A 12,476-nucleotide genomic window follows, 5' to 3' on the forward strand; every position below is an offset into this window, starting at 1 on the left:
TATAATGTGCAAATTTAAATTAAATTAGATTTCTATACGTACATCAATATTAGATGGAAAAAAAGTTGAAACAAAGATTGAAAAGGTAGAGCAAAATAATTGTAATCATAATTCTTTGGTTATTGTTAAATTTTAATATGATTTTTTGATATTTTACTAAACATATTTTAATGTTGAAATAATTACAATATACGAGAAGGAAAAGAAAAATGAGAAAGTGGAGGGGAGATACAAAATTTAGGAGAACAAAGATAAAAGAGTCATTAAAAAATATTTTTTATTTTTTAGAATTTTAATTAAATAGAAATTCCACATAAATAAATTTTTTTTCAGAAAATAATTAAATAGGTTGAGTGATTTTTCTAGTAAAAATGTGATAATTGAGTGACTTTTGAAGCAAAAATCAAAGTCGATTGACTTTCTGGAATAAAAATTTAAAGTTGAGTGAACATGTGAGTTTTAACTCTATACATTGTTGAAATGTGTGTTTATGAGAATTTGGATATTGCTTTTGTCCCAGATCTGAACTTTTAGAGTTGCCTACAAACTTGTATGTTAGACCATGAAGAGAGATACAATTAGCAATTTGCCCTGTAATGTCCTGGATGGAATTCTAGGGTGTTTGCCTTTGAAAGATGCGGTGAGAACCAGCATCTTGTCAAAAGACTGGAGGTACAAATGGGTGACACGTGCAGAAATTGATTTTAGTGGTCAGTTTTTGACGTCTTTCAACAACAGTGAAGAAGCCAAGATAATCATTCACCAAGTCCTACGACTACATCAAGAACCACTACTAAAGTTTACACTCTATGGTCTTAATCTGAGGAATTGTCCAAATATTAATCACTGGATACAATTCTTGTCAGAGAAAAATGTTCAGGAACTCACCATTCACATATTCTCATGCAGAAAATATCGTTTACCTACCCAGCTCTTTACATTCAAGCAACTAAGACATCTGTACCTTGATATGTGCTTCTTCCACCCTCCCACCAATTTCAAAGGGTTTGCGAAGCTTATTAATCTTAACCTTGAGAGAGTCATTTAGGATCCCGCAATATTTAAGAATCTCATCTCCAAATGCGCATTGCTAGAAAGTTTGAGACTGACTTGGTGCACCGACTTTGACATTCTTGAAATTGATGCTGCTAATCTCAAATGCTTCGACTTTCTTCGAAGATTGAAGTCCATTAGCTTCAAGAATGCCCCTATGCTTAGAAATGTTGCTGTGTGGCTCGATTCACGAGTTCTGATGGATCCATCTCCTATTTGTTCTAATCTTATAAAGTTCATCCATTACATGCCTTCGCTTCAGGAACGGGAAATAGGTGGTTCCACATTAGAGGTAATATACATTTATAATAATATTACTTATAGTCTAATGATGGAAGTTCGTACATATTATAACCAAATGTTGTATCTTTAATGAATTTTTACTTCTAGTACTTGGCCATGGGAGGTATACCAGAGAATCCCCCGGCTGCTCTAAACAATGTCAAATCTCTTTATATTTTGGATATGTGATAGAAGTACCACCACGAGGATGGACGTGTGAAAGTGTAACGAACCCGAGGCTTGGAGTGTGCAAGAAAAATTCAAAAGAGGGTCTAAAACACACACCAAAACCGAACCTACACTACACTCCATGGGCTCCATTTTGAGGCTTTTTATTAAAGGGCCTTTTGGTCATTTTGTATTCTAGTTGTAACCTAGTATTTATAGAACATTGTAGGTCATTTTGTCTTAGACTTTGATGATATTTGTAAGTTGTATAACACTTTGAAAGACAAGTCCTCTCTTCTCTTTAGGAGGCAACCCGAAATTAGGGTGATACTAGTGTGGAATCACTAGTGTTGCATTCATGGCTTGAGACGTTGATGTTTAGAGGAGGTAAATTCCCTCTTGTGTCAACGTAGGAGTTAGGTTAACCGTAGCGTGTAGTGTTAAGGGTTCAATAGTATCACATGTTCTTGGGTTCTTACGATTATACCAACCAAGGTCTAACTATGTATCCTTTGTTCATTGTAATCTTGTAACCATTTCTGTAGCTTTTAATCTTCAATCCGTGAGTTGTTGTCTCTTGTTCATATTTTTGTTATCATGTTATTGTCCACCTTGTTGTGTTGTTGCGGTTTTGGTGTGGTTATACATGTTATTAACTCATCATTGTGTAGCATTCTTGGTTTTGGACTTGTTTTCAACTTGTCTCGGTTTTGTATTGTGTTTGTAAACTGTTTTTGTGGCTGTTTTGGTACAATCCATGTTTGTAGTGTATTATTTGGTATCAAATCCATCTTTGCTTTTATTTTAGCAAGATCGATCTTGGGCTTGAGAGTTGAAAAATCAAATAAAAAATATGAGAAGTGAAGTGTTTTTGAGATTGTTCTTGGCTGAAAGTTGGTTCTTGTTGTTATCTTGGCCGAGACATGTTTCTTTATGACTAGATCTTCTATTCTTTTTTTTTATATTGTTTCTAGTGTTGGTTTGTTTCTCACCAACACTAAAGTTTATAGATCTAAAGTTTTGAGCTTATGATGTTGACCTTGTTGTTGTAAATTTGAAGATGGTTGTATGTTGATTGACTTGATTTTGGCCATGTGTTGCAATTTATTGCGTACTTGGAGGTGAATGTTGGTAGTGTTGTTGTTCTTGAGAAATTGTTGTTGAGATCTTGTTGTTCTTCACCTCTTGACATTTTTTGACCAATATAAAGTATGACATAAATCCAAAAAGGTGTAAGATAAAGTTGAAAAGTTGTTGGTGAAGAGAATTGAACACATCACCTCAAAGACTTGTCAACCATTTTTTTATATTTCAATGACCTTGTTTTGTGGGAATAGTACAAGTCAAGTCTCACCTTTTTGAGTTGAATTTGAAAAAGTTTCAAACACTTGAATTTTTCCACCAAAACACAAATTCTTTCATTCCAAATTGTATCAAGACAAAGGCTTCAAGTTGGTGATTTAAAATTATGTGGGACCGTGACCAATTACATGGCTGCCATGTCATTGCGTTTTAATGTTCATGCAATATAACTAAGCTTAAATTTTAAAATTTTTAGTTTCTAATCTTTGTTTCTTAGTTGCATTTAGTTGATCCTAGAACTAATTAACAAACTAGTAAACTCCTACTAGATTGTCAATTAGTCATTTGAATTCATTGTTCGTGTCTACGTTTCTTTTGTGCTTTTGTCATTTTTAAAATCATAGTACTTCTTGGTTTAAGTTTGGACATTATTTTCCTTGACTCTTCAAATAAAGAATCCATTCCGACCAAGGAGTAGACTGACACCTCGATTCATCACAAACTACAAGCTGACTTGAAATACTTGTGAATCCAAGTTTGACACTATCAAGTGTGTGAGAGTGTGGTGAGGTTGTTTCGAACTAACTTGTGTTTTTCTTTGTAGGCTTGTTCTTTTCTTTTCTTTTTTTATGTACAATTAGAAGAGAACCTGCGGCTTAAACCTCTCAACCCATGGACAACAATGCCACCAATGTCATTTTGGCCTACCTTGACACTATGTCCTGAGACCTAGCTATGGAAAATGAAAGGTTGGATCGTATGCTAGCTCAAGTGGGCTGCTCGTACACACGTCAAGAATAGCTCATGTGAGCTATGAGATAAAAACGTTATTCCCTATACTCCTATGAAATTAGAATATTGTGTTGTGGCTAGTAGGAGCCAAGTAGGTATAGTTGCGGCTTTAACTAGGGTAGAGGTTCTCGAGTCTCCTTTTTGTGATACTCTCGGTATTGTTAGATTGCATAAGAATCAAACTCTTGTTGTAGGTATGCAAGCACTAGTTGATCCTTTAGATGATGAAATTAATTCTCCTCGTGAGAATGATTTATGTCCATCTAGTGCTAGCGCTTATAACTTGACTAAGGTTTCATTACCAAGTGACGAGAGTATTCACACACTAGTTGACCATTGTGAAAATCAAAGTGGGCCTACGTTGGTATATGAGTTGCCAACAATTAGTGAGGTTGTGGACTATGATCAATCGGATAGAAATAACCTTGACGTGCTTCATTGTTTAGGAAATCCGAATTGTGATTGTCTTGGTAAAAACTTGTGATCCCTTTGCTGCCTATGATAGTTTATGTCTATGAAGGGACTACTCTCTTGAAATAGAAGGTGTTTTATGCTTAGAAATTCCATCTACTTCTTCTTTATGTGTTTCATCAGTTAAGCCTACTAGTGTTGTTGGACTTGAAACTGGTGAGTACATGCATAAGGAGACTATAGTTGGAGTTCACTCGTGTGACACCTTTCTTTATCATCTTTATGCTCATGATATTTTCCATAGGGATATAAAGGGTATGCCTAATTTTGAAGACAACACCTTAGGGGAAAGTGAGAGTGGCTGAGGCCTAAGTTCTTGGTTACTCCACCTATTTGATCCCGGTATCATCTTAGGGTGGAAAGGATTACTCTTGGCCTATTATCCTTTTGTCATGATGATTGCCCAAGCCTCCTCCTTTGTAGCATTTGTACTAATCTTTTTATGATTAAAACAAAGGATCTATGGCTATACTTTAAGTTTGTTCCGCCTCGACAGGGCATGGTGATGTGTTATATTTTTTGCTAACCCTAACTGCTCAGTCATGAGGATGTGTACCTTTTTGTCTTCTCTTGATTTTGCAAGGTATGGATTCGAGGTCGAATCCTTTTCAAGAAGGGGAGGATGATACAAGTACAACCACGAGGATGGACGTGTGAAAGTGTAATGAACCCTAGGCTTGGAGTGGGCAACAAAAATGCAAAAGAGGGCCTAAAACACACACCAAAATTGAACCTACACTACACTCCATGGGCTCCATTTTGAGGCTTTTCTTTAAAGGGCCTTTTGGTTATTTTGTATTCTAGTTGTAACCTAGTATAAATAGAACATCGTAGGTCATTTTGTCTTAGACTTTTATTATAGTTGTGAGTTGTATAACACTTTGAAAGATAAGTCCTCTTCTCTTTAGGAGGCAACCCGAAATTAGGGTGATACTAGTGTGGAATCACTAGTTCTGCATTCATGGCTTGAGACATTGATGTTTAGAGGAGGTAAAGTCCCTCTTGTGTCAACGTAGGAGTTAGGTTAACCATTGCATGTAGTGTTAAGTGTCCAAGAGTATCACTTGTTCTTGGGTTCTTACGATTATACCAACCAAGGTCTAACTATCTATCATTTGTTCATTGTAATCTTGTAACCATTTGTGTATCTTGTAATCTTCAATACGTGAGTTGTTGTCTCTTGTTCTTATTGTTGTTATCATATTGTTGTCCACCTTGTTGTGTTGTTGCGTTTTTTGTGTGATTATACACGTTATTATCTCATCATTGTGTAGCATTCTTGGTTTTGGACTTGTTTTCAACTTGTCTCGGTTTTATATTTTGTTTGTAGACTGTTTGTGTGGCTGTTTTGGTAGAATCCATGTTTGTAGTGTATCAATATGTCTTTCCGAAATGTTGAGGAGGTTTCAATTGCAGTTTACTTGATTACAAGTTGCCCTAAATTACAAGAACTTACAATTGAATGTGTAAGCACTCTCATCTTTTCTCATTTAACATGATATTGTTTCTTCATCTAAACCTAACTATTAGCAAAAATCTTTTAGGAAATAGTAGGCATTATCATGGAACCTGTTATACAATTCTTACGAGCCAAATCAATCTCGTGTAGTGTTGTGAAGATGCTTCAAAGTGTGGAGGTGCGTTATTTAATTGGTTCTAAGTGGGAAATGGAATTTGTGAAGTTTATATGGGTATCTGCATCAGTACTTGAGGAGATCTTATTTGGAATATTGGGCGCTTTCATCTGCGTACACAGATGATGGATGAGATTAAACAATTTCATCGAGAATCACCCAATGTTAAATTCAAATTTGAACATCGATTTCATAGAAATTGTGCTCAATCAATTTCATAGGTAAAAGATATTGCCAAAACAATTGACGTAGATTTATCTTCAATATCTGCTTTCCCTTTGATGACATCAATAGATGAAGTCAATTTTTATATGATCACATCAAGTAAACAAATCTATCAGTTACTCTTTTCCTATAAGAAGGTCATTCTACTATTTTTTTTTTTTTTTAGTTTTAATAAGCATCCAAGCCAATTGAACTACTAAACTCGCGTAATTTACTTCATGGGAATCTTAATTTTTTTTCCTATGCCAAAATCCATTGAACGAACCCATCTAATTAAAATTGATTTTCGCTTTTCCGAAGCATTGATCGATGGGTAGGAGTTAATCTTGGACTAGTCTATTATTGGTTTTAATCTTATTATTATGGATACTGCATATCTTTCAGATATTGTTTAAGCAATTCTTAAAATATTTAAATTTAGGGTCAAGTAGTCTTACCTATTAACAATGTCAACAAATTGATTTGAGTACTCTTTGATGGTCTCAAATTTTTTTATGTTCTGCAACTCAAATTCCTTTATTGAATTCAACTCCTTCATGGTCTTATGCTCTTTATCTCATGTATTCTTCCTCCAAATAATCTTAAATTTCTTCTTTTGTTGATTTGAGACCCATACACCATGAAAATTTCTACAGAAACACTAGCAAACAAAGTTGCTCTCAACTTTAATTTTTTTATTTTCTTTGGCTTCGGCTTTTGATCTGAGCCACAATAGGATTATTTTGGGGGATAGAAAAACTATTGGCGATGTAGTCAAATAAAGTTATTTTATTGTTATTTTATTAATAACTATGAGACACATTAATAGCTTCAACTCCTAGCTAAAAAAAGATTGAAACATATGCTACTGACTTATTTGGAAAATCAAATTACAAAGTAGGAAACTAACTGTTGGAACACTATAGTGGAAAAGATACCCAGGTTGTTACGTACTATTGGGCCTAGCTATTGGGTCATGTTACTGTATTAGGGACCTGCCCCTTATCCTGATATTTTCTAATCTAACTCTCTCTCTATATATATATATAGTCTAAACTTGTCACGAAAACTTACTTTAGCACTTAAAGTTAACCTGTTAATATTTACCTCCTTATGAAGTTTAATGTGTATAATTTTGCTCCCTTCGTTGCTTAGACAAAGGCGTGTGTAAACAGGACCAAACAAGGCATGTTACGTGCTTAACTTGGCCCGAATTAATTTGTGTTATTTTTAAAATGGTCATCTTCTTTTCCTTTAAAACCCAACCCCGTAATCCCAATTTCAAAACCCTAACTCCTTTTCTCCTTCATCTTCAATCAACTCAAACCTTAATTTGATTTGAAATTGCTTAAAAAACCATGACCATTATTTCATTATTTTCGTTAATTTTCTCGTATTTTTCCTTCAACTTTTGTTTCCCTTTCTAATTTCTCGATTCATCTCTTATTCCTAAGAAAAAGGTAAATTGCTTCTTTTTTCGTTTAGGTAGATTTTATCCTCTTTTTTTGTCCTGATATTTGTGGATTGAATTATTTTATAGAACAACATGAGATCGGTTTACTTGTCTAAGTTTTATATGGAAGAGAATGATTTTTCTTTGAACCAAGAAGTTTGTTGAAATCATGGTTTTGTAGTTCATTTGAAAACATCTTGGACTACAACTAATCCCAACAGAAATATTGGACATGTCCTTATTATGGGGTAAATGACTGAAATTGTTTCTCTTTTCCTGTATCCCCGTATATTCAATAGTAAACTATTTCATTGTTTAAATTATTGAAGGGTCCAAGATCTTGTGACTTTTGGTGTTGGAGGTACAAAGCGTACATTGATCCAAGGTCCAAATTTGTAATTCCTAAACTAATAGAAAAGTTAGGTGAGTTTGAAAATTTAGTGGAATCTTATCATCAAATCATGCAACCATCAGAGAATGTTGTTTTGAAGATGGAAACTTCTGAAGAAGTTGACAAGCCTATAGTGTCCAAAGAATATGATAATTGTGTAGATATCAAATTGAAGAAAATTGAAGAAACTAGAAGAATAGATTGAGAAGATGAAAGAAAAAAAAGAAGAAATGGATAAGTATCATGGCTAAAGAGTAACACCCCATAGTCATACCACATTTTTTATGCTTCTAAAATAATCTTTAGGACCCCCATAGTAAAGGTAGATCATGTATTGCTGTTGTGGGAGGTGTTGGGGAGTATTTAAGGACCTCAAAATTAAGTAGCGTCACAAAATGTAGCTTAGGAGATGGCTAGGCATCGCCGTACCATCGCCTACCTTCACTGGCAAGGTTTGGCGATGGAGTTGGAGCCGCAAACCTTAAGGTTGGTATTGGGTTAGGCGCCGAAAATTTTAAGGTTTTCTATGGGTTTGGCGCCGCCAACCTTGTGGTTGTCCATTGGTCAGGCGACACCTACCCTATGTTTTTACGAAGTAGGAACTTTGTTTTTGAGTTAATTCATGGGCAAAAAAGTCTTTTTGCACTCAATAACCATCCCTAAACATACTTACATGAAATCAAAGTCCCAAAATACGTTTAAACACTCTCAAATTGTAGTTTATCTTCCTTAAACATATGAAGAGAGAAGCAACTTAGGGTTTGGACATTCAAGCTTAAAGGGTCAAATTTCTTTGCGATTTCTTCGGTACTAAGGTATGTGGGAATATCCTAAACTCCATGGGCATAAGTGCCCAAGATTTTCTATTTTATCAAGATTAAAGATCCCTAATCATGTTTATAAAGAAGGATTTTGACCTTGTTTCGAAAAGCATGTATCATGGAATCGTTTTGATGAAAACATATGTTTGTCTTGAACTATATTTCATGAAATTTAAATATAACTATGTATATATGTTTTCGTCTAATGAAAAGTTTGATTGAGAGCATGAATGATAAAAACTCCCTCTCCCATTATGATATTGTCGGATTCAACTGTTACAGGTTGTTTAAAGACATGAACTTTCCTAAATAAAACTAGAAGGAGAATATTTTTCTAATAATCATGGATTGATGCTATTTATGACATGTTGAAAGGGTGTATTCACATGGAAGCGTTCATAGTGTCAAATTAACAATTTCCATAGGTTTTGAGTAATGCAAACATAATATGGCCATCTTACAATTGTACTACTGAGAGGAGAGTATTTTTGGTGTAAAATCAAATGAAAATCTATTGGATAACTCTCTCTCACTTGATGTTTAACAAAATTTAGGTGGTCATTAACACGATGATAAGTGAAAAGAGCTACATATATGTTATGATGTGATTTGAATGACTTACAAGTCAGGGTATAACGATTCCCGATGATGACATACCCTTAACAGAATAAGTATTGAATGTTTTGAAAGTATGAAGCATGAAGCCGATGTGGGACTTATGATATTGTATTCTATATTGGAGCATAATAATTAGGACATCTCACATGGGGAGTGGGGGATGGGGGGTTCCTATGGTGTACTTACATAGGGGGTATCACCAGCTCCAATCCTGGTGGCCAACTTGGATTAGGGGCTTGGTCGCCAGTCAAGGGCCGATTCCATATAGCCCTGAATTACAGATTTGTAGGGTGTACCGACTAGCTCAGAAGAATAATAAAGAGTAAGTCAGAGTAGTCAAGAATTGTTTTGAAGTGTGCTAAAATATTCCCATGCATTTTTACTTGTATTCTGTTCACTGTTATTATAAAATGTTCTCACCTATTTTGCATAAAAGTCATGCTATTTTTAGGTTGTTTCACATACTAGTACATTTTTTATTGACCCCCTATATTTCAGGATTTTGAGTCTCAGTTCTGGGGTTCCACTAAGCAGTAGATCGTGATAGATATTCAGAGTTGGTGAGCCTCCCGTATTTCAGAAGGCCCGGTTTATGAGACTTTGTTATTTTAGTTGGTTCATGGTCCGACTCGGGACCTTGTCCCATCTTTTAGATAGATTTTGTGATATAAAATAGCCCATAATGACTCAAAAATAGTACACAAACAACAAAAGAACAAGAAGAACACTAGACGGATACAAGAACACAAACACAAAACAAACTATTTCAATAGATAAAATGGATAAGATGAATGACAATGGATGAATGAACCCCAAGAAACCTAAGATATATCAAATATAAGGACCCTTAACACCGACAGACATAATCACTACTCTCTTAGAAAGACACAAGAGAGATATAACCACTCAAGCACCCATATTTCTAGCAAAGTTTGCAAGACTAGTGATTCCATACTAGTATCACCCTTATTTTGACGTTGGCTATTCCAAGCACTATAACTAAGGTGTTACACTCTCCAAAAGAGAAGAGAGGATTTTTCAAGTTTCTTTTTACAACATTCAACAACTAAAGAAATAAATACCTAATACTAGTCTATTTATAGACTTGTTGCCACGTAGAGTGAAAGGTCCAAAAAGCCCTTAATGAAGGGAGAAAAATAGGCGCACTTGTTGTGTATGTTGGGTCAACTTTGTTCTTTCCAAAGCCCTCTTCACACTTCAACTTGTACACTCCCTCGGCTTAATTCCATGCATGCTCACGTACGCCCATCTTCATGATCGTGCCCATATCATTTTAACACTCTAAGAGTACACTCTGGGAATCACTGGTGCTTACAGTCCTGAGGGACCACAAGCTAACCTATGATCTAGTACCGATTGTGAGCATTGAATAATAATAACAAAATAACATATGCGGAAAATCTGAAGACGCTATAAGGTTTAAATAATAAAGCATGTCAAAATCATGAATCTGGAAAACAACAACTATTTGAAACTAATAAAATAAAGATAAAATGACTGAAAGCCTCTAAAATTGACTAAATAAGAGCTGATGGGACAGGGTCCAACAAACTCCAATTAACTAGTGAACCAAATGCATAAAAATAACTATAGTCTATCCTCAAAATATTTGGACTCACCACTGATACGACTGATAATCTGGAAGGTCTATGATATATTTGGGAACTAAGCGTCTGAACCTATGATATGATATATAATATCGCAAGAAAAGAGCATACTATCTATACTTTGAATGTACTGGTATGCTAAATGAGGTAGGTTGATATGCATGGTTTCATGTGCATGAATAATAATGAATAGCATAAAGTATTGAATAATATGCATGAAATCTATAAATACTGAGAATGCAAGACCAAGCATAAAACATGTGCTAAATATAATTTATAAACTCAAAAACTATAATATGATAACTGAATATCTAATATCTGTATGCTATGGTCAAACAAACTAAAACTGAATTACTGAACTGATTACTGGACTGAGACTGTGGGAGGTATCATCTAAGCGACATGCCCTAAATGAGCAAATTTAGGGTCTAAACTGTAACCCCAGTTGGTAGGGTGTCAGTACAATGCCACGGGTACTAATGTTGGCTGTGTAAATAAATTGATATGCTGTCCCAAAGGATTAACGGTGTCAAGCCTAAACTGACAGGTGACCCCTGCGAGGTTGTCAAGCCTAAACTGACGGGTGACTCCTCATATCCTATTCTGGCTACATAGTTTTGAAGTGCAGGGAGTGCTACTAATGACTCTGCCTATCTGACGGGGAAGCTGTTATCCTTGCCCTTGCTTGGTGCTAAATCCTATTCCCAACTGAACTAACTCGGAACACTGAATTTTTCAAAGTTTAACTAATTATGATGATTGATTGTTCTGAAAATGCTCATAACATATTTCGAAACTATTCTAAGATACTAAGACTCAGCAAACAACTAAGTTTTTGGGTATTCATAACTCATTTTTCAAAGTTTAACTGATTATGATGATTGATTGTTCTGAAAATGCTCATAACATATTTCGAAACTATTCTAAGATACTAAGACTCAGCAAACAACTAAGTTTTTGGGTATTCATAACTCCCAAGACTTGATAGCAGTAATAGAAAAATAGTACTAAACTTTGGGGACATAACATGAAAGCATTTATTTAAAATTAGCTCATCAAACACTTGGTATTCATAGTTTAAGCTAATCATGGGACTAGTATAAAACTTTGAGTAATAGCATGAATTCGACATCAATAACACATAATCATGATTTAAATCAGTGAATAACAACATTAAAATAAGTGTGGTTTAATAAACAACAACAATTTCATGTAAGCATGATATAAAGTATTCATGGTTAAAATCATAATTTAAAATCATGGTAACTTGTGAAGATCACAACTGTTAATTTAAAATTGGATACTTGGACTCCATAGGTGAAAAGGATCCATGAATAAACACTTAACATACCTGGGTTAATGAATTCGTGAGAATTGATGGTGAATCCTTGAGATTTGATCTTGAATTTTGTAGTCTAGTGTTTTTTCTTCAAAGAAGATTAGTTTAATTTGAGAGAATTTTGAAATAATGAGCAAATAATGCTCTATTGGGACTTAAATCCCGTGTTTGAACGGATTTGGCGCTTTGGAAAATGACCAAACGGTCCCTGGAAAATTAAATCGCGAACTGAAAATCCTAATTTTTCCCACCGGTGCAACACAGTAAAATTGTATCGGCTACTGGAAAAAGGAATATTCCCATTTTGTCCATCCGCGCGA

General features: G+C 34.8%; 1 pseudogene; it reads left to right on the forward strand.

Annotated features, from left to right (window-relative positions):
• Positions 1-562: 562 nt before the first annotated feature.
• Positions 563-5,923, forward strand: LOC107874756 (annotated as a pseudogene).
• The last annotated feature ends 6,553 nt before the right edge of the window (positions 5,924-12,476 follow it).

The sequence above is a fragment of the Capsicum annuum genome, chromosome 1 (genome assembly GCF_002878395.1).
Source record: "Capsicum annuum cultivar UCD-10X-F1 chromosome 1, UCD10Xv1.1, whole genome shotgun sequence".
In the NCBI taxonomy this organism is placed as follows: domain Eukaryota; kingdom Viridiplantae; phylum Streptophyta; class Magnoliopsida; order Solanales; family Solanaceae; genus Capsicum; species Capsicum annuum.